This window comes from Theropithecus gelada, chromosome 18, assembly GCF_003255815.1.
Source record: "Theropithecus gelada isolate Dixy chromosome 18, Tgel_1.0, whole genome shotgun sequence".
In the NCBI taxonomy this organism is placed as follows: domain Eukaryota; kingdom Metazoa; phylum Chordata; class Mammalia; order Primates; family Cercopithecidae; genus Theropithecus; species Theropithecus gelada.
This window is the reverse complement of record NC_037686.1, coordinates 8,317,517-8,339,447: the sequence shown is the minus strand read 5'-3', so window position 1 is coordinate 8,339,447 and position 21,931 is coordinate 8,317,517.

The following is a 21,931-nucleotide window of genomic DNA, read 5'->3' as shown; positions in this document are numbered from 1 at the left end:
GAATAAAATCACAACTCAAACAAATATACTAGAAATAAAATAATACACAAGTGATATAAAAGATACATCAAAAAAGTAATCCAGAGATAGTGGCGCTTGCCTACACTCCCAGCCCCGAGGAGGCTGAGGTGAGAGGATTGCTTGATCCCAGGAGTTTAAGTTCAGCCTGGGCAATGTAGCAAGATGCCGTCTCTTGAAAAAAGAAAAAGAAAAAAAAAGGCCGGGCACGGTGGCTCAAGCCTGTAATCCCAGCACTTTGGGAGGCCGAGATGGGTGGATCACAAGGTCAGGAGATCGAGACCATCCTGGCTAACACGGTGAAACCCCGTCTCTACTAAAAAATACAAAAAACTAGCCGGGCGAGGTGGAGGGCGCCTGTAGTCCCAGCTACTCGGGAGGCTGAGGCAGGAGAATGGCGTGAACCCAGGAGGCAGAGCTTGCAGTGAGCTGAGATCCGGCCACTGCACTCCAGCCTGGGTGACAGAGCGAGACTCTGTCTCAAAAAAAAAAAAAAAAAAAGAAAAAAAATACATTGTGTACATTTTTTCAAGTGAGGCTAGATTTTATTCTAACCAGCAAATTTTCCCAATTTCTGTCCCACTAGAGTTATTGTTTTCCTTTTTCACATATTAAATTACTTTCTATGATGGGGATAATTTTCAAGTGATTCATTCTGTTTAGAATATATAGCAAACTTTTTCTAAAAAAAAGATTCTTGTCCCACACTGGTTTACTTGTATGTTCTTTCAAGATTTCAGAAGAAAGATAATTTCCATACTGTATAAGCTACTTAAAGGATATTTAAAATTATGTCATGCCAACACAACCAGCAGTTAGAAGAAAAAATGTCTCAGTGATTAAGGAGTATTTGGGCAGATCATTTTATTTCTTTCTTTGAACTCCTTGGATTTACAATTTTGAAAATCATATGCATCCACTAGCATTTTCTCAGTTCTGCCATTAAGAAAATTATCCATTTTAACCAAATAGAAATTAACGTTCACTCTGGCCCTGCTCATGCCAGACCTCAGTGGTATCACTTCCATCAAACAATACATTACTGCTGAGGCTGCCTGGTCCTATGACATGGTGGTTGTGACCGAGCACAGGTCACGATGGGGAGCTCTAGGTCACTAGTCCCAAAGTCAGGCACCCCTTATTCACATCTAGGATGGTCAAATAGCACTCCTATTTGAACTGTTTAGTAAGTGTAACTCTCTGATGCAAATGACGTGGATTGCTGTAGAACTATACGTGTCCTCATCATTATTCTCCTATTTGGCATTTTCTGTGAACTCCATACAATGTCTTTTTCCCACCAAAGACACCTCTAATGCTGGATCTTATTGTGTCCCGAATTGGTTCCTTCTAGTGGGTTCTTGGTCTCATGGACTTCAAGAATGAAGTCACAGACCCTCTCAGTATTACAGCTCTTAAAGATGGTGTGTCCAGAGTTTGTTCCTTCAGATTCTCAGATGTGTCTGGAGTTTTTTCCTTCCAGTGGGTTCGTGGTTTCACAGACTTCAGGAATGAAGCCGCAGACCTTCGCAGTGAGTGTTACACCTCTTAAAGGTGGTGCCTCTGGAGTTGTTTGTTCCTCCTGGTGGGTTTGTGGTCTAGATGACTGAAGCCACAGACCTTCGCAGTAAGTGTTACAGCTCTTAAAGGTAGTGCAGACCCAGAGTGAGCAGCAGCAAGATTTATTACAAAGAGTGAGAGAACAAAGCTTCCACAGTGTGTAACGGGACCCAAGTCAGTGGCTGTAGCTGGCTCAGGTGGCTAGTTTTTATTACCTTATTTGGCCCCACCCATATCCTCCTGATTGGTCCATTTTATAGAGTGCTGACTGGTGCATTTACAATCCTTTAGATAGACACAGAGCACTGATTGGTGTGTTTTTACAGAGTGCTGATTGGTGCATTTACAATCCTTTAGCTAGACACAGAGCGCTGATTGGTGCGTTTTTACAGAGTGCTGATTGGTGCATTTACAATCCTCTAGCTAGACAGAAAACTTCTCCAAGTCACCACTGGACCCAGAAGCTCAGCTGACTTCACCTCTCAAATATCACCCAAGTAGTACCATTACCAGTGTTGCAGCCTGCACCTGACACAGACTTCTTTTCTGCTGTAGACATTACTAAAGCTGGAAGCCTTCCTTTTAACTTACTACATGACTTAAAGCTATATTTCCAAGTGTTGAACAATAAGCTACCCCCAAAATGGAAAACAACAACAACAACAACAAAAAGCTCCATCAGGGCCAGGTGCAGTGGCTCACGCCTGTAATCCCAGCACTTTGGGAGGCTGAGGCAGGTGGATCATGAGGTCAGGAGATCAAGACCATCCTGGCTAACATGGTGAAACCCCATCTCTACTAAAAACACAAAAACAAAATTAGCAGGGCATGGTGGTGGGCACCTGTAGTCCCAGCTACTCAGGAGGCTGAGGTGAAAGAATGGTGTAAACCCGGGAGGTGGAGCTTGCAGTGAGCTGAGATCATGCCACTGCACTCCAGCCTGGGTAACAGAGCAAGACACCATCTCAAAACAAACAAACAAACAAACAAAAACTCCATCAGTCCATTTTAGTGGTGGAAAGTACAAAATGCAATAATTTGTCTTTTATTCTGTAAGGGTATTTCTTGCTGTGCTTCAGACCACTGGACTCCTAACAATTTCAGTGATGTATTGAGCCCCTAAATCTTTATTAGGTTTATTCCCCACTCTATGGAAAGCATGTACATATAATTAAGGAAGAAAAATAAAAATAAAAAGCCTGATGAAATAAGTTATATGATCACTTTTCTTCTATGTCCATATGCTATTCCAGAATTAATACAAGAACAAATGAATGAATGAAGGAATGATTGCTTCTTATTTATCTGTGCCTGAAGAAAACTTAACTGATCAACCATCCTACACTCTTCATAAAAATGAATTTTTTAAGAAACCAATCAGGATTAATTTAGCAAATCCAAATGAATAAGATGCTAGAAAATGTTGCTGTTTTTCAATATATGCCACTCTTCTACACCTCAAGTATGTAATTAGAAAACCAACTCCTGGTTAATTTGGATATACCAAATCAACATATGGAGAGAAATCACTGTGCAATTATATTAAAAACAGATTAAAACATTCGGAATGAATCCATCTTTTTGTTATTACTGTTTTCAACATCTTTTAGAGCAGGCTCTGCTAATAGTCCTTGCTTTTAGCCTTCCGTTATTTTACCTTCAGATTGAAAGTATGTTCTTTTTGTGAAAATTATTTGATGTTCAGAAGAATCAAAACACTTTGTGATATGATTTTGAAACCCTCTTGAGATCTTCTATGCCACTTTAAGGCAATTCTTCCTATCAATAGGTATTTGAAATCTCTCCCATGCAAAGTATTATTTTCCTTAGTTCATGAATCCAACCTGCAAGTTTAAAAATAGGTTGCACATGTGAAAAATTCCAAGTAAAATCCCCTGATAGAAAGTAATGTGATAAAATAGAAAGACTCAAGACTATAGTCATTTTTGATGCCTTCATAGACCATGATCTGGAGCAGCATAGTTAACTCTTTCAGTACTTTATTGTACAAAGAAAAGATAAACAATCACTCGAATCTACCAACTTAGCATGATAAATAAGATTGTCAGAAGAAATGTTTGTCAACATCAAATGCATAACTCAAAAGATGGCCTAAAAATTCATAATTTCTAGTGTTCTTTTTGTCAAGCCAAGCATGATTCTTTGGTCTTACATGTCCCAAAGGATCATAGTATCATTTATTTGCTCATGTAACTACTAAGGGCTTTAGTGGCATGCAGCTCCAAGCTAATTACCAGTAATTTTCATGGATTTGTATTTTTCCCTCAGAAATCCAGCCTGCGTATGTTGAAGAAGGAGGAGATGTTTTTTGCTCAACCTAAATGTTAGCTTTTAGTCATAGTCTAGTCTAAATGTTGTGCTTCTAGCAAAAAACATCACCAGGTCGCTTCTCAACAGTATATCCCTATTACTGCCTCCCTTACCAAATTCCATGAATTAAGATTAATTAGGGTAAAAACCTCCTGTTTGAGGGTATTAAGTATAGGGGCTATTCACTCATTAATGTTAAAAAGCACTAAGCTAATTCAGGCTCAATACTTGGGAGTTTTTATTGACGTGAAAAGAAGTAGGAAAATTTATCATGGAGAACAAATTACTTTGAGAGGGAGGAGTAGACCAGAATGGTGTTGAAAGATTTGAGCACCTGGAGGACACTGAGTGCCTAGAGGATGTGGTGGGTATGGAAATGGAAGGGAAAAAAAGAGAGGGCTGGCTTGCCAAGTAAGTGCCCCCATATTAATTTTTACACAATCTCACTGGAGGTTTATCTTACCAACCTTGTTAGAGTAGGTAGACAGACAAACATGAGTAAGAAAGGCAGTCTCAGAGGAAGCAAGCTCTGGAAACCTTGCTCCACTAGCAATCAGAAGAAAACAATGTCCACATCTGGACTTGTGGTTAAGATTATCCAGCCCTAGCAGGAAATGACTTCAGTAGGGACTTTCCTCAGTAGCAAGCATGTGCACTTTGATTTGGCTCACCCTAACAGTAACCTTTTGCTCATTAAAATAGTAAAGACCACACCCCTGGGTGAAGATTTAAAATGCTAGTGATACAACTGACATATGTACTGGCATGTACAGCCACAGCACATGCACATCTCAGGGACCACCCAAAACATGCTTGCTAGTAACATCCCTTCGTGCCCCTTTCATGAATAATCACATAAAACTCCCACAAAGGAGCTCCCACAGTGCCAGTTTGGGCTGTCTTATTCTCAAGCAGCCCACTCTGACCCAGATATCGGGGGTCCTGTCATTTTAAATAAACTTTACTACTGCTTAACTATCATTGCATGTCTCTTGATTGAATTCTTTCCTCTGACGAGATAAGAACCTAGGACCCCACACTTCCTGGTCACAATTTCTCACTGCAGTAATTCGAATTTGCTTAAAAAACTGCAATATTCTGCTTGCCATAATTAGTTCTATCCCTCCCAGTCCCATACAGTCTAATTCCAATCCTGTAGTATTCCTTCAGTTCCTTCCTACTCAGCAATAAAAATGAGAAAGGAGAAAATAGAGAAAAGAAAGACAAAAGCTAGTAGTGCCAGTTGCCTGCTGACAAAGGAAAAAGCCAGATTCCTGCCTTTGCGATCCACTATTTCTTGCTCTGTTCCATGAAGAATTCTCCTACTCAAGTCAGCAGCTTGAAACTATTCTCCATAAATGAGTTGGATCTCCAGGATTTGCATAATTCAGAATAAAGTCACTTATTCTTTTTCAAGTATGGAGAGCTCATTATAAAGTAAAATCAGTCTTATACAGAAAAACCGAATGGCCACTGACAGAAGATGATAAAAGATGAGTGAGGTTGCAAGGTCAGTGCCTCTGTCTGTCACTCAGACTCCAGGCAGCAGACAGAAACCACATAGTAATCTGAGCAAGAAAAGTTTAACATAGAATTATTAGCACGGAATTGGAATAATGGAAAATTGGCTAGTGAGAGTTAACGAGGATTCTTAAGAACACAAGAGCAACAGATATAAGGGAAAACCAATGTCCTTAAGACTAGGGAACTCACAGTAGGGCCCCTCCAAGCCTGAAATGCATACCTGTCTGAATACTGGGAAGTCCTTAAGGACCTCACCAGTGTTTCTTGCCAAAAATCTGCCCTCTAGGGTGCCAAGAGGATCTGTTGGCCACTGAACGCTTCTGGAATCATGCCGTGTAGGAGCCCAGTGCAAGAAAAATCCCTAACCCTGATAACTCTGCAGGATACCAGAGCTGGAGAAAGCTGTGCTATCGCAAAAGTTATGTACCCTGAAGGATCCCAGGGTTAGAGAAAACCACGCTGCTACGACAGCTGATCTCTGGAGAAAGCGTCTGTGGGAGACCAGCACTAGAGAAAGTGCACAGAGGTTAAGGCTGGCAGGTGAATGTACGAAGGGTGACAGGAAGTGAAAAGCCCAGTTACCAGCAAGGCATCATTGGGAGGTCTTGGGTGCATGGTGTTCATGTAAGGTGGTTACCAGGTTAGAGTCAAATTGGGACTTTTCAAAATGACTGTGCAGTCTGGGTACACAGCAAGAGTAGAGCATGACTGAATGCAACCCCATCCCAGTATACACACACATACTGCCAATAAATCCACGTAAAATAAGCACACCAGCAGCAGCAGTGGAACTAGGAAGCCCTCTTTCTCCAATCTCCCTCCAGCTCCCTCTACTGGCAAAGCTTGATATTTTACTTGCTGCAAAGAAATGCTTCATTACAGTGCAGAATGTAATTAAAGGGTAAGGTGGAGTAGAAGCAAAAAATTGGCAACTGTCGTATGGCTAGTAAAGTATCATAAATTTCGGCCGTGGGCAGTGGCTTACGCCTGTAATTCCAGCACTTTGGGAGGCCGAGGCGGGTGGATTACCTGAAGTCAGGAGTCCGAGACCAACCTAGCCAACATGGTGAAACCCCGTCTCTACTAAAAATACAAAAATTAGCCAGGCATGGTGGCACACGCCTGTAATCCCAGCTACTCGGGAGGCTGAGGCAGGAGAACTGCTTGAGCCTGCGAGACAGACGTTGCAGTAAGCTGAGATCGTGCCACTGCATTCCAGCCTGGCTGACAGAGTGAGACTCTATCTCCAAAAAAAAAAAAAAAAAAAAAAAGGCGTCATAAATTTCAATCAATGCACAAATAATAAATAATTACAATAAAACCAATCACAGAGTCCTGAGCTGACTTGGAAATCCCAAATTAAGATACAACGTTGGATAGGTAGTAACTAGTATTAGCTTCACTTTCATTACTTGCAAAATATGTGTTACTCACCTCAATTCACCAATTGAATTTAGCAAATAAAAATGGAAAAATTAAAACCTCTCATCGTTGGTGACTACCCCCAAAAGCTTTCTTTCTCAGCTATTCAATCCTCATAGTCTAAAGACTGAAGCATTTGATTCTTCTCACTCTATAACTGTCTTACTCCTTGCTTTCATGGAATCACCATAATTATCTTAATTTCTGCTGCCAAAAATTTAAAAACTTAGAATCTAACATCATGATTTTTATAATCTGGTGCATGTTTCTATCTCTATTGTTACTACTCTAATACACTGTATAATATTGTCACAGTTTAATCTATCTAACACACTTTTTGTTACATCAAGTTTTATTTTAAAAAATAAATAACCATCTTATGTTTGATCAAATTAAACTTTCTTAGACTTGCATAAAATGTCCTACATTCAGCTGCCTCAAATGACTTTTTCCAAGCTATTCCATTAGATAGCCTTTTGGGTTTGTATGACCAAGAGGCGTCTGTCTATAGGGCAGTGGTTTTTTACTCCTTCTGGCATCGCCACCTTATCTCCTAAAGCAAGAAACTGATGTCCCGCCCCCCACCACCACCCAAGAAAAGAATAGTCTCTATCAACTGTCTCATTTATCTTTTTGGTGCTGTTTTTTAAAAGGACCTGAAAACACTTGGTTCAGTACCTTCTAGTTGCTCTTTTGTGGGAAGAGTGCACTCAGGATGCATACATTACCTGCTCCTCCAGACAGTAAGTTTATAGAGGGCTACAATTTCTTTTCTGGTGGGTATATTAATGTACCAAGCAAAAAAGCAGTAAAATGAAGTATAGTTGGCTGTAGATCTAAATCATATTCTCCAATCCAGCTTTCGTAAAATGGAAATTTGGTTTCCATCTGTTTTATTCACGTTTTATGTTTCATATGATTCCACATTCTGCAGGAAAAGAATAGTGTAACTTTATTTTCTCCCTAAGCCCCAACCCTGTGCATGCCATGAGACTATGGTAACTTAGAGCTCACACTGGGTCATAAGTGAATACACGGGCGCCTGAGAGGTTAAAGGGAATAGCTCAGTTTCATGTGCCATAAAGAATGACTTATATAGTTCACATTTCAGCAGTCTTAAGGTAATGCTATTGGTAGTAAACCATGGCTCTTTCTATTGGGGGGTCATTGGAGTCCCTCTCAGAATCCAATGAAAGTTAAGAAAACTCTCTTCTGAAAAATTCACAGTATTACATTAACACATATGTTTGAACAATTTCAGGAGAGTCACCGACTTCCTAAACCCTAAAAACTGACCCTCACCTGTTCCATGGACGTTAGGATAAGGACTTCAAAGTAACTCTTACTATGTTTATTCCTTTTTAATTTAAACTTATATTCTTCCTCCTACTCTGATTTTATCTTCCTGCAGATTTCATTTTCTTCCCTATAATGTCCACCGGTTTGGGTTATTTTATCTAAAATTTAAAATTATTTATTCGTGTGTTTCTTGCTTCCCAGGTCCATGTTCTAAGGTTATATGGTATTTATCCGTAGAAATAACTAATATCCATGCCATGACAGCATGATAGAGCTATTACAATATGCACAAAATATTACCTCTGAACATGGACTCCTGAAACTAGCATTTGGTGTGGTTGAGCTGAGTTCAATGTTGAAAGTGGAAATGATGCCTTTAAAGCACATACAAATGCAATCAGATATAATTGATTGATCAGATATAATATAATATGAGTAGGTTTAATAAATTTGGAGCACTTAGGCTTGGTCAGTATTATCAATATGCCTAGAATAGAACTGTTGAGGGTTTTAGGTTGAATTCACACATAAAATTGATTAGTAGGGAACAGTTGGCATAATTCTAATATTCATTGACTTTCAGATTATGCCAATTTTTGTATAGAATTAAACATGCAAATTAAAATTATTCATATTATACAACATGAACATAATAGCATCTGCAGTCCTTTGCATATAACAGCCTGTTAAATGTGAGTTTCATCCAAGGACCTAGGGGATAACAGATAATACCTTCCAAAGGAAGTGCTAGACCACATGCAGACTTCACCAAGGAGATCTCTGGAAACATTTGACAAGCCTCATCCCCCACCCACATTAATTGTTTTTTTTGCTTGTTAGTTTGTTTTTGTTTTTGTTTGTTTTTTGAGACAGAGTCTCGCTCTGTCGCCCAGGCTGGAGTGCAGTGGCGCAATCTCGGCTCACTGCAAGCTCTGCCTCCCGGGTTCCCACCATTCTCCTGGCGTAGCCTCCCGAGTAGCTGGGACTACAGGCGCCCGCCAACACACCTGGCTAATTTTTGTATTTTTAGTAGAAACAGGGTTTCACCTTGTTAGCCAGGATGGTCTCGATCACCTGACCTTGTGATCCACCCACCTCGGCCTCTCAATGTTTTTTTTTTTTAAATCACATGTTGGATGTTGAAATATTTTGGTGTTTTGTTTTTGCGGGTTTTTTTTTTTTTCCCCCCAGATAGAGGACCTTTGGAAAGATTCTTCCCCTGAAGTTTTTTTGTGCGAGAACTGCAGTAGTGTTCAGTGGTGTGCAGGTAAATGTTTAACAATCTGCTCTCTGGGAAAGAAGAAAAACAGCCTGGGTTTGTTGTGTTTGCTGATTTCCATGGTGTAAATACTCCCACCATGGCTGATTTCAGGCTGCCAATGTGAAGTCCCTGAGTGCATAATTGAAAAGAGGTGTGTAGGATCTCACCCTGTGTTTCTACGTTACAGGCATAGGAGTAAATTAGCTCAAGGACATAGATAGTAGTAAACAGAGTAAAATCATTAGGAAGCCGTGATTTTTTTTTTAGTATTTATTGCCTTTGTTTTTAATATTTAATTATAAGTTTATAGAGCTTGATTATAATGATGGCTGTGGTTAGCAACCAATGTAAAATTTCTGAAATTTTGACAACAAACTCTGGTGAGTCAATTTTGGCCAGCTCTAGCACGCCCCTGAATTAAGAGGTGTTGCTCCTCCTGCTGACTCTGGAGAAACCTAGTGCATGAAAAATAAATCCCAAAGTTTTAGCAAAAAATCCAAATGCTTAATAAAATGTCCTGTACATTAAGCCATAGAGAAACTGACACTTTTATCAATTGTCAGTGAGAATGCAAAATGCTGTGACTTTTATGTATGTTTGGCAATACATAATGTATGCATTTGCCCTTTCTTCAACGATCATACTTCTAAGTATCTTCCCTGAAAAGGCAACTCCGCAAGTATGAAACATGTGTACAAAGTTATTTACTGAGGCATTAGCTATAATAGCAAAGTATTGGAAACAAATCAAATGTCAATCAGTAGAGTAGTGGTTAGATAGTCTATGGGACACCCACACAATGAGGTATTATACAGTCATGAAAAAGGTCTCTTTTTACTGATTGAACTGATCTCCAAGACTGATAGTTCATTTTTTTAAGGTGCAGAATGGTGTATATAGTATGCTAGCCTTTGTGTAAGAAAAGGAAGGAAATAAGAATATGAATGTATGTGTTTCCTAACAAGAAATGCTGAAAGAATAAACAAAAAATATCTTTGGGGCCCTGGTTGAGGGGGATACATTGGGGTAAATCAGAATGGAAATGGAACCTTTCTGAGAAAATCTTTTAGAAATAGTTTTACTTTGAATCATGTAAATATTTTATATATTCCAAATACCAAATTTAAAGAATTTCAAAAGTAAACCCTAAAACTGGAAATGTATTAAAGCAAATGGACCTAATAGATAATATTTGGAACCCCATACTCTGAACATATATAATTTATGGATATAAAAACAAAACAAAACAAATTGCAAAGAAATTCTAACTTTCACTCAGTAGTTATATTGTTAAAAGTAATATTACAATTGTAGTTTTCACATGTTTAAAGGTATGTTTCTGCTATAGTTTGAATGTTTGCACTCTGTCCAAAATTCATGTTAAAATTTAATACAATTACAATAGTATTAAGAGGTGGGTTCTTTAGACAATGATTAGTCCATGAAGTCTCCATCTTCATGAATGGATTAGTGCTCTTATAAACAAGATGGAGGGTGCTAGTTAGGCCCTTTTGCACTTCCACGCTTCCACCATGTGAGGACACACCCTTGGTCCCCTCCAGGAAAGACACAGCAACAAGGCGCCATCTTGAAAGCAGAGGAAAGAGTGTCCTCACCAGACACCAAATCTGCCAGTGCCCTTGATCTTAGGCTTCCCAGCCTCCAGAACAGTAAGAAATAAATTTCTCTTCTTTATAAATTACCCAGCCTAAGGCATTTTGCTATAGTAGCCCGAATGGACTAAGATAGTGGCAAAGTAAGGAAAAAGAGAAAACCACTGAGTTGGAAATGTCAATACCAATATAAACTTGGGGCTTTTAAAAATATATTTCCTCAAGAACATAAGAACTTGCGGTGAAGAGAAGAATTAAATTTTTTTTCAGCATGTGATTGAGATAACACATCCTTCCGAATTCAGATACTCTGGCCTAAAAGTCATATTTGGAGCAATATCTGGGTATATGAGTGTGAACAAATGAGCTCTAAAACTGGAGGCACATCAAGGGTACCCCACCTAGCTATGTAGGGCCCTTCTCACAAAAGACATTCCAGAAATGGTCAATAAGCATCTGCCAGGATGTGACACCCAAACAATTCTCATCTGCTGATTTCTTTCTCCAGTTGTGTTTAGGACTGAACTACACAACCTTTCCATGTCTTAAACAACAAGTTTTGGGTGGAGAGGGATCTTAAAAATGCCAGACTTCTTCCTAATAAGGACAGAAAGGTGCTCAGGAAGGAAATAGGAAAGTGCTCAATAGGAAGGAAATGTATGTTCTGACCTCTTATCCCTGATGTGTGTTTACAGTGTAGACCACAGCACATACAATAGCATTAAATCCTAATGTTTACTTGAGCATACATGAGCAACAGCAACCATTCGGCTTAATTTTTCTGTTATAAGTTGGAATGTCTCCGTGTGTATGTCTGTGTGAATGTGCTACCGAACATGCACTGGCACACACTTGCGTGTGATATACTCTGATTATGCAGGAATCAGTGCACTATGAAGAACAGCCCTTTCAATCTTAAGCTGGGAGAAATAGCACATTCCAAAGAGCAAATTGATGTTCCCATAGTAATCTTAATTATTAGCTAAACTTTGAAAGAAAAAGCAAACATTGATATCTAGTAAAGTAGAATGTGGAGGGCTGAGTAGTGCAGTCAAATGAATTATTTAATCTCCCACTCTCAGCATAATCCCCTTGTTTTCGATCCTCTTATCTCATGTGTCAAAGAATAATGAATTCCCCAGAATAAATGAAGTTGCCCAAAATATAAATTTCTCATGCAAAAATTATTAATCTGTTTGGGGATTCTTCTGTAATTTTTAAGCTACACAAAATATTAATAGAATTTGGCTTTCCTTGACATCAATTTGAGCAGCTGACATCAAACTGACTGACAGTGGATAAAGTACACACACAGCCAGGCAAAATTCATCAGTCTCCTGCTTAAATCTGCATCTCCACAGAAATTCTTGGTAATGTGTCTTTAGTTACAGAAATAAGATGCTGAGAATGGTACCTTCCAGCATGTAAGGAGTTGACTATCCCAGGAAAATTTTCCCAATTCATTTAGTTTGCAGCCTCTGACAATGTTAGTGACAGGCATGTCGTGGGGTGTTAGCCACAACTGTGAGAACTGCCACCACATTCTTTGTTTCATCTCTCATCTGCTCCTCCAGGCTGTGGAGTCACCGGCTCAGCTCTGCAGGCCCCAGTCATGCATTTCAGAATAGGACAAACTACAATTCAAGGTGACAAAACTTCTTCATCATCACCAATCTCTCCAAAACTGTCCCTTTGGCCCAGCCTATCGGTCTTTTTAAAATTTCTGGCAAAGGGATCTCTTTACAGTGTTTGTATATATGGCTTTGAAGGTGTCAGTACGTTTCTTTGTATGTTTTATTGGATCAGGACTGATATTACAGATAATGTAATATGAATACATTATCTGTATACAGAAAAATGCAGATACACAGAAATCAAAAGTCCTGTCCTGGCACTGTGGCTCATGTCTGTAATCCCAGCACTGTGGGAGGCTGAGGCAGGCTGATCACTTGAACCCAGGAGTTTGAGACCAGCTTGAGCAATGTAGTGAGACCCCATCTCTTAAAAAAAAGAAAAAGAAATAAATAAAAAATGTTACTGTTGGAACATACTTTAGAGATGATAGCATCACTGTTCACCATGCTGCATCTCCCAAGAATGAATTCTGAAAGGGAGAATTGTATGTTGGGAGTGAGTGAGGGTGTAAAGTTTTTTATTTAACTTTATTTGAAAGAAGTTCAAATTTACAAGACAGTTGCAAGTACTACTATATATCTTTTGCTTAAACTCACCAATTGCTAATATCTTGCTACATTTACTTTATTTCTCATAGATATAGAATAATTATTATTACTAAACTACTTGAGAGCAAATTGCAGGTACCATAATCCTTCACCCTTAACACTCCCTAAATATTTCAGCAGGTATCTGCTAAACACAAAAGAATTACTATACTTTACATAGCCATGTTAAAATGATGAAACTCAGAAATTTTAACATTGACATACTACTATAATCAGTCACATTCAGATTTTACCAAGACTGTCTATATCAGTCAGGGTTCTCCAAGAGAAACAGAACCAAGGAAAAAAATTATACACACACATACATACACATACACACACAGACACACACACACACACACACACACGGAGATTTATTTTGGGAATTAGCTCACATGATTATGGAGGCTGAGAAGTCCCACCATCTGTCATCTGCAAGCTGGAGAACCAGGAAAGCTGGTGGCGTAATTCAGTCCGAAGAGTGCAAAGGACTGGGAGGGGTAGTGGAAATGGCGAAAGTGCTGGTGTAAGTCCTAGTTCAAACTTTGCCCCAAAACCAGGAGCACCAATATCCAAAGGCAGGAGAAGATGGATGTCCTAGCTCAAACACAGAGAAAGAGTTTGCTCTTCCTCTGCCATTTTGTTCTATTTCCACCTTCAACAAATAGGATGCTGCTTGCCCGCATTGGTGAGGGCAATCTTCTTTACTGTCTACAATTCAAATGCCAATCTAATCTCGAAACACCCATCCAGACATGCCCACAAATGTTTTACTAGGTCCGTGGGCATCTCTTAGCCCACTCGAGTTGACAAATGAAATGAACCATCACATGTCCTTTATAGCATTTCTGCTTCAAGATCTAATAAGGTTCACACATTGCGTTTGGTCAGCATGTCTCTTTCTTTGCCTTTCTTTGTCTTTCATTACATTGACATGTTTGGAGACCAGAATGCTCCCCAGTTTGGGTTTGTCTCATGCTTCCATGTGGTTAGGCTTGTGTCATGCCTTTTTGATATGTCCTTGTTAGTGCTTCACATTAGGAGATGGTACTTGATGTCACTTCATCCCACAATTGATGGCATTAACTCTGTTCTCTTGTTGAAATGTTAACCACCAGTTTGCTCCACTGTAAAATTGTCATTTTTTTTCTTTAAAATTAATAATTAATCTGTGGAGAGATACTTTGGGACTGTGTAAATATTCTATTCTCTATTAAACTTTTACCTGATAGTTTTGGCATCCTTTGATGAATCAATTATAACTACAGTGGTTAGAAGTGGTGATTTCCTTACTCCTTTGTTCTTTCTGCATTTACTGGTTGGTATTCTACTCTAAGCAAGTATTTTACCTGATCCCTCAGTTATATGCTTGTTTGTTTTTAAACTTACTTAAAATAGTTTGCTCATTATCATTATGGACTATGTGTGCCTATCAAGATTTATTTTGATGTTCTAACTATTCTGGATTTGGCCAGTTGGAACCTCTTCAAGCCAGCTTCTGTGTCTTTTTGAAATACTCGTATCACTTTTTGAGCACTTTCTTATTTTCTGAAACAAATAGATGTTTCAAGTTCATCTTTGCATTTTCCCTAGCCCAGCCCTGCAATAAGACATTTCTTCAAGAAGGGTCTCTGGTTCAACTTAGAAATGGTATTTGAAATCAAGATCTGATGTTTGTCTAAATCTTGATGGCACAACAGAAAGTCCTTGTTATACAATGAAACACGCTAATCACATGAAAATAGTCTCCCTGTACCCTGCTCCCCACCCTGTCAAAAAGGAATGGGTATTAGAAGAGATGGGTTGTTTCTTCTCAGGCATTTTTTGTACTTCTTCTGCCCACACTGTATTTGCCCATCCCCTGCCTTTAAATTCATACAAAAGCAGAGCTTTTGTGAATATGGCTGCAGTAAACATGGCAGTGCAGATGTTGCACTGACGTACAGATTTCAATCCCTTTGATGTATAACCAGAAGTGGGATAGCTAGGTCATATGGTGTTTCTTTTTTAGTGTTTTGAGGAAACCCTCTATTGTTTTTCATACTGGTTTTACTAATTTACATTCCCACCAACGGTGTATAAAAGTTCCCTTTTCTCTACATCCTTACCAACACTTCTTATTGCTCATCTTTCAATAATGGCCCTTATAACAGGTATGAGGTGATAACTCATTGTGGTTTTAGTTTCCATTTTCCTACTGATTAGTGAGGTTGAGCTTTTTTTATCATGAACCTGTTGGTCATTTGTATGTGTTCTTTTGAGAAATATCTTTTGAGGTCATTTATCCATTTTTAAATTGGTTTTTTTTTCTTTTTTTTTTTTTTTTTTTTTTTGCTATTGAGTTGCTTGGGTTCCTTCTATATTTTGGATATTAATCCCTTACCAGATATGTGGTTTACAAATATTTTTTTCCACTCTGTAGGTTGTCTCTTTATTTTGTTAATCATTTCCTTTGCTGTGCAGAAGCTTTTTGGTTTGTTTCAATCCCATTTGTTTATTTTTGCTTTCGTTGCCTGTGCTTTCAAAGTCATATCCAAAAAAAACCATTGCCAGACCAAAGTTGTGGAGCTTTCTTCTATGTTTACTTCTAGTAGTTTTAAAGTTTCATGTCTTATATTTAAGTATTTATTTTGAGGTAATTTTTGTATATGGTGTGAGATAAGAATCCAACTTTATTCTTTTGCATGGACAATAGAATACTATTCAGCCCTAAAAAAGAAGGAAATTCTATTATTTGTGACAGTGTGGATGAACCTGGAGGATATTATGCTAAGTTAAATAAACCAGGCAAATACTACATAATCTCATTTATATGTTGAATCTAAAAAAGTCAAACTTATAAGAGCAGAATGACAGTTACCAGAGGCTGGGGAGAGGGGAAAACGGAGAGTTGTTGGTTAAAAAGTACAAAGTTTCAGTTAGATATGTGGAATAGGTCAGGATCTACTGCACAGGAGGGTGACTATAGTCAGTGATAATATATTGTATATTTCAAAATAACGTGGAGAGTAAATTTCAAATGTCTCACCACAAAAAAAAAGGGTAAGCAACTGATGGATGTTAATTTAGTTTGATTTAATCATTCCACATTGTATACAGATATCAAAACATCACATTGTACCCCAAAAATGTATAAATTTATGATTTGTCAATTACAAATAATATTAATTTTATAGGCAGGCATGGTGGCATCCACCTGTGGCCCCAGCTACTTAGGAGGTGGAGGCAAGAGGGTCACTTAAGCTCAGGAGTTTGTATAATTCAGTAGCATTAAGTATGATTGCAATGCTAAACAACATCACCACTACCTAGTTCTAGAACATTTCATCATCCCAAACAGAATCCCTGTGCCCAATAAGTAATCACCATTCATACCTCCCTCCTCCCAGCCCCTGGAAACTACTAATCTGCCTGCTGTCTCCATGTATTTCCCTATTTTGAATATTTCAAATAAATGGAATCATACAATTTGTGGCCTTTTGTATCTGACTTATTTCACTTAGCATAATGTTTCAAGCTTCATCCAAGATGTAACATGTGTCAATACTTCATTCGTTTTATGGCTGAACAGTATTCCATTGTACAGCTATACTACATTCTGTTTATCCATTCAACAACTGATGGATATTTGTTTTTGTTTTTTTTTTAAATTTATTTATTATTATTATACTTTAAGTTGTAGGGTACATGTGCATAACGTGCAGGTTTGTTACATATGTATACTTGTGCCATGTTGGTCTGCTGCACCCATCAACTCGTCATTTACATCAGGTATAACTCACAATGCAATCCCTCCCCCCTCCCCCCTCCCCATGATAGGCCCCGGTGTGTGATGTTCCCCTTCCTGAGTCCAAGTGATCTCATTGTTCAGTTCCCACCTATGAGTGAGAACATGCGGTGTTTGGTTTTCTGTTCTTATGATAGTTTGCTAAGAATGATGGTTTCCAGCTGCATCCATGTCCCTACAAAGGACGCAAACTCATCCTTTTTTATGGCTGCATAGTATTCCATGGTGTATATGTGCCACATTTTCTTAATCCAATCTGTCACTGATGGACATTTGGGTTGATTCCAAGTCTTTGCTATTGTGAATAGTGCTGCAATAAACATACGTGTGCATGTGTCTTTATAGCAGCATAATTTATAATCCTTTGGGTATATCCCCAGTAATGGGATGGCTGGGTCATATGGTACATCTAGTTCTAGATCCTTGAGGAATCGCCATACTGTTTTCCATAATGGTTGAACTAGTTTACAATCCCACCAACAGTGTAAAAGTGTTCCTATTTCTCCACATCCTCTCCAGCACCTGTTGTTTCCTGACTTTTGAATGATCGCCATTCTAACTGGTGTGAGATGGTATCTCATTGTGGTTTTGATTTGCATTTCTCTGATGGCCAGTGATGATGAGCATTTTTTCATATGTCTGTTGGCTGTATGAATGTCTTCTTTTGAGAAATGTCTGTTCATATCCTTTGCCCACTTTTTGATGGGGTTGTTTGTTTTTTTCTTGTAAATTTGTTTGAGTTCTTTGTAGGTTCTGGATATTAGCCCTTTGTCAGATGAGTAGATTGCAAAAATTTTCTCCCATTCTGTAGGTTGCCTGTTCACTCTGATGGTAGTTTCTTTTGCTGTGCAGAAGCTCTTTAGTTTAATTAGATCCCATTTGTCAATTTTAGCTTTTGCTGCCGTTGCTTTTGGTGTTTTAGACATGAAGTCTTTGCCCATGCCTATGTCCTGAATGGTACTACCTAGGTTTTCCTCTAGGATTTTTATGGTATTAGGTCTAACATTTAAGTCTCTAATCCATCTTGAATTAATTTTCATATAAGGAGTAAGGAAAGGATCCAGTTTCAGCTTTCTACTTATGGCTAGCCAATTTTCCCAGCACCATTTATTAAATAGGGAATCCTTTCCCCATTTCTTGTTTTTGTCAGGTTTGTCAAAGATCAGATGGCTGTAGATGTGTGGTATTATTTCTGAGGACTCTGTTCTGTTCCATTGGTCTATATCTCTGTTTTGGTACCAGTACCATGCTGTTTTGGTTACTGTAGCCTTGTAGTATAGTTTGAAGTCAGGTAGCATGATGCCTCCAGCTTTGTTCTTTTGACTTAGGATTGTCTTGGAGATGCGGGCTCTTTTTTGGTTCCATATGAACTTTAAAGCAGTTTTTTCCAATTCTGTGAAGAAACTCGTTGGTAGCTTGATGGGGATGGCATTGAATCTATAAATTACCTTGGGCAGTATGGCCATTTTCACGATATTGATTCTTCCTATCCATGAGCATGGTATGTTCTTCCATTTGTTTGTGTCCTCTTTTATTTTACTGAGCAGTGGTTTGTAGTTCTCCTTGAAGAGGTCCTTTACATCCCTTGTAAGTTGGATTCCTAGGTATTTTATTCTCTTTGAAGCAATTGTGAATGGAAGTTCATTCATGATTTGGCTCTCTGTTTGTCTGTTATTGGTGTATAAGAATGCTTGTGATTTTTGCACATTAATTTTGTATCCTGAGACTTTGCTGAAGTTGCTTATCAGCTTAAGGAGATTTTGGGCTGAGACAATGGGGTTTTCTAAATATACAATCATGTCATCTGCAAACAGGGACAATTTGACTTCTTCTTTTCCTAACTGAATACCCCTGATTTCTTTCTCTTGCCTAATTGCCCTAGCCAGAACTTCCAACACTATGTTGAATAGGAGTGGTGAGAGAGGGCATCCCTGTCTTGTGCCAGTTTTCAAAGGGAATTTTTCCAGTTTTTGCCCATTCAGTATGATATTGGCTGTGGGTTTGTCATAAATAGCTCTTATTATTTTGAGGTACGTTCCATCAATACCGAATTTATTGAGCGTTTTTAGCATGAAGGGCTGTTGAATTTTGTCAAAAGCCTTTTCTGCATCTATTGAGATAATCATGTGGTTCTTGTCTTTGGTTCTGTTTATATGCTGGATTATGTTTATTGATTTGCGAATGTTGAACCAGCCTTGCATCCCAGGGATGAAGCCCACTTGATCATGGTGGATAAGCTTTTTGATGTGTTGTTGAATCCGGTTTGCCAGTATTTTATTGAGGATTTTTGCATCGATGTTCATCAGGGATATTGGTCTAAAATTCTCTTTTTTTGTTGTGTCTCTGCCAGGCTTTGGTATCAGGATGATGTTGGCCTCATAAAATGAGTTAGGGAGGATTCCCTCTTTTTCTATTGATTGGAATAGTTTCAGAAGGAATGGTACCAACTCCTCCTTATACCTCTGGTAGAATTCAGCTGTGAATCCATCTGGTCCTGGACTTTTTTTGGTTGGTAGGCTATTAATTATTGCCTCAATTTCAGAGCCTACTATTGGTCTATTCAGGGATTCAACTTCTTCCTGGTTTAGTCTTGGAAGAGTGTAAGTGTCCAAGAAATTATCCATTTCTTCTAGGTTTTCCAGTTTATTTGCGTAGAGGTGTTTATAGTATTCTCTGATGGTAGTTTGTATTTCTGTGGGGTCAGTGGTGATATCCCCTTTATCATTTTTAATTGCGTCGATTTGATTCTTCTCTCTTTTCTTCTTTATTAGTCTTGCTAGTGGTCTGTCAATTTTGTTGATCTTTTCAAAAAACCAACTCCTGGATTCATTGATTTTTTGGAGGGTTTTTTGTGTCTCTATCTCCTTCAGTTCTGCTCTGATCTTAGTTATTTCTTGCCTTCTGCTAGCTTTGGAATGTGTTTGCTCTTGCTTCTCTAGTTCTTTTAATTGCGATGTTAGAGTGTCAATTTTTGATCTTTCCTGCTTTCTCTTGTGGGCATTTAGTGCTATAAATTTCCCTCTACACACTGCTTTAAATGTGTCCCAGAGATTCTGGTATGTTGTATCTTTGTTCTCATTGGTTTCAAAGAACAACTTTATTTCTGTCTTCATTTCGTAATGTACCCAGTAGTCATTCAGGAGCAGGTTGTTCAGTTTCCATGTAGTGGAGCGGTTTTGATTGAGTTTCTTAGTCCTGAGTTCTAGTTTGATTGCACTGTGGTCTGAGAGACAGTTTGTTATAATTTCTGTTCTTGTACATTTGCTGAGGAGTGCTTTACTTCCAATTATATGGTCAATTTTGGAGTAAGTACGATGTGGTGCTGAGAAGAATGTATATTCTGTTGATTTGGGGTGGAGAGTTCTATAGATGTCTATTAGGTCTGCTTGCTGCAGAGATGAGTTCAATTCCTGGATATCCTTGTTAACTTTCTGTCTTGTTGATCTGTCTAATGTTGACAGTGGAGTGTTGAAGTCTCCCATTATTATTGTATGGGAGTCTAAGTCTCTTTGTAAGTCTCTAAGGACTTGCTTTATGAATCTGGGTGCTCCTGTATTGGGTGCATATATATTTAGGATAGTTAGCTCTTCCTGTTGAATTGATCCCTTGACCATTATGTAATGGCCTTCTTTGTCTCTTTTGATCTTTGATGGTTTAAAGTCTGTTTTATCAGAGACTAGGATTGCAACCCCTGCTTTTTTTTGTTCTCCATTTGCTTGGTAAATCTTCCTCCATCCCTTTATTTTGAGCCTATGTATGTCTCTGCGTGTGAGATGGGTCTCCTGAATACAGCAGACTGATGGGTCTTGACTCTTTATCCAGTTTGCCAGTCTGTGTCTTTTCATTGGAACATTTAGTCCATTTACATTTAAGGTTAAGATTGTTATGTGTGAACTTGATCCTGCCATTATGATATTAACTGGTTATTTTGCTCGTTAGTTGATGCAGTTTCTTCCTAGCCTCGATTGAATTGTTTTCACCTTTTGGCTATTATGAATAGGGCTGCTATAAACATTCTTGTACAATTTTTGTTTTGAACAGTGGTTTTCAATTCTATGAAATACATATCTAAGAATGCCATTGCTGGGTCATATGATAATTCTGTGTTTAAGTTTCTGAGGAATCTTCAAATTGTCTTCCACAGCTGCTGCACCACTTTACACTCCCATCCTATAGTACTGTCAGAAGGTTCCAGTTTCTCCACATCGTCACCAACACTGATTTTTCTTTTTTGTTGTTATAATCATCTTAATAGCTATGAACTGCTATCTCACCTCTCATCACTGTTTTGATTTGCATTTCCCTAATGATCAGTGATGTGTAGCACCTTTCCCTGTACTTATTGGTCATTTGCATGCTTCCTTTGGAGAAATGTCTACTCATATCTGTTGCCTGTCTTTTAATTGAATTGTTTGTCTTTTCATTGTTGCATTATAAAAATTCTTTATATATTCTGAATATTAAAACTTTATCAGATAAAATTTTTTTATTATTTTTTTCATTACATGCATGTATCTTGCAGACATACGATTTTTCTCATCTGTGGATTGTCTTTTTATTCTTTTCATACTCAAAGTATTTTTTGATACAAAAATGTTTTTAATTTTGCTGAAGTCCAGTTGAGCTATTTTTCTTGTTGTTGTTTATGTTTGGTATCCCAGCTAAAAAACCACTCCAAGGCAAATCCAAGGTATGAAGATTTACCTATTTTCTTCTTTGAGTATACATTTTTAGCTTTTCAGTTTGGAGATTTCTCAAAGAGCTAAAGATAGAACTAACACTAATCCTAGCAATCCAATTACTGGACATATACCTAAAGAAAAATAAATCATTCTATGAAAAAGATCCTTGCACTCATATGTTTATCACAGCACTATTCACAATACCAAAGTAA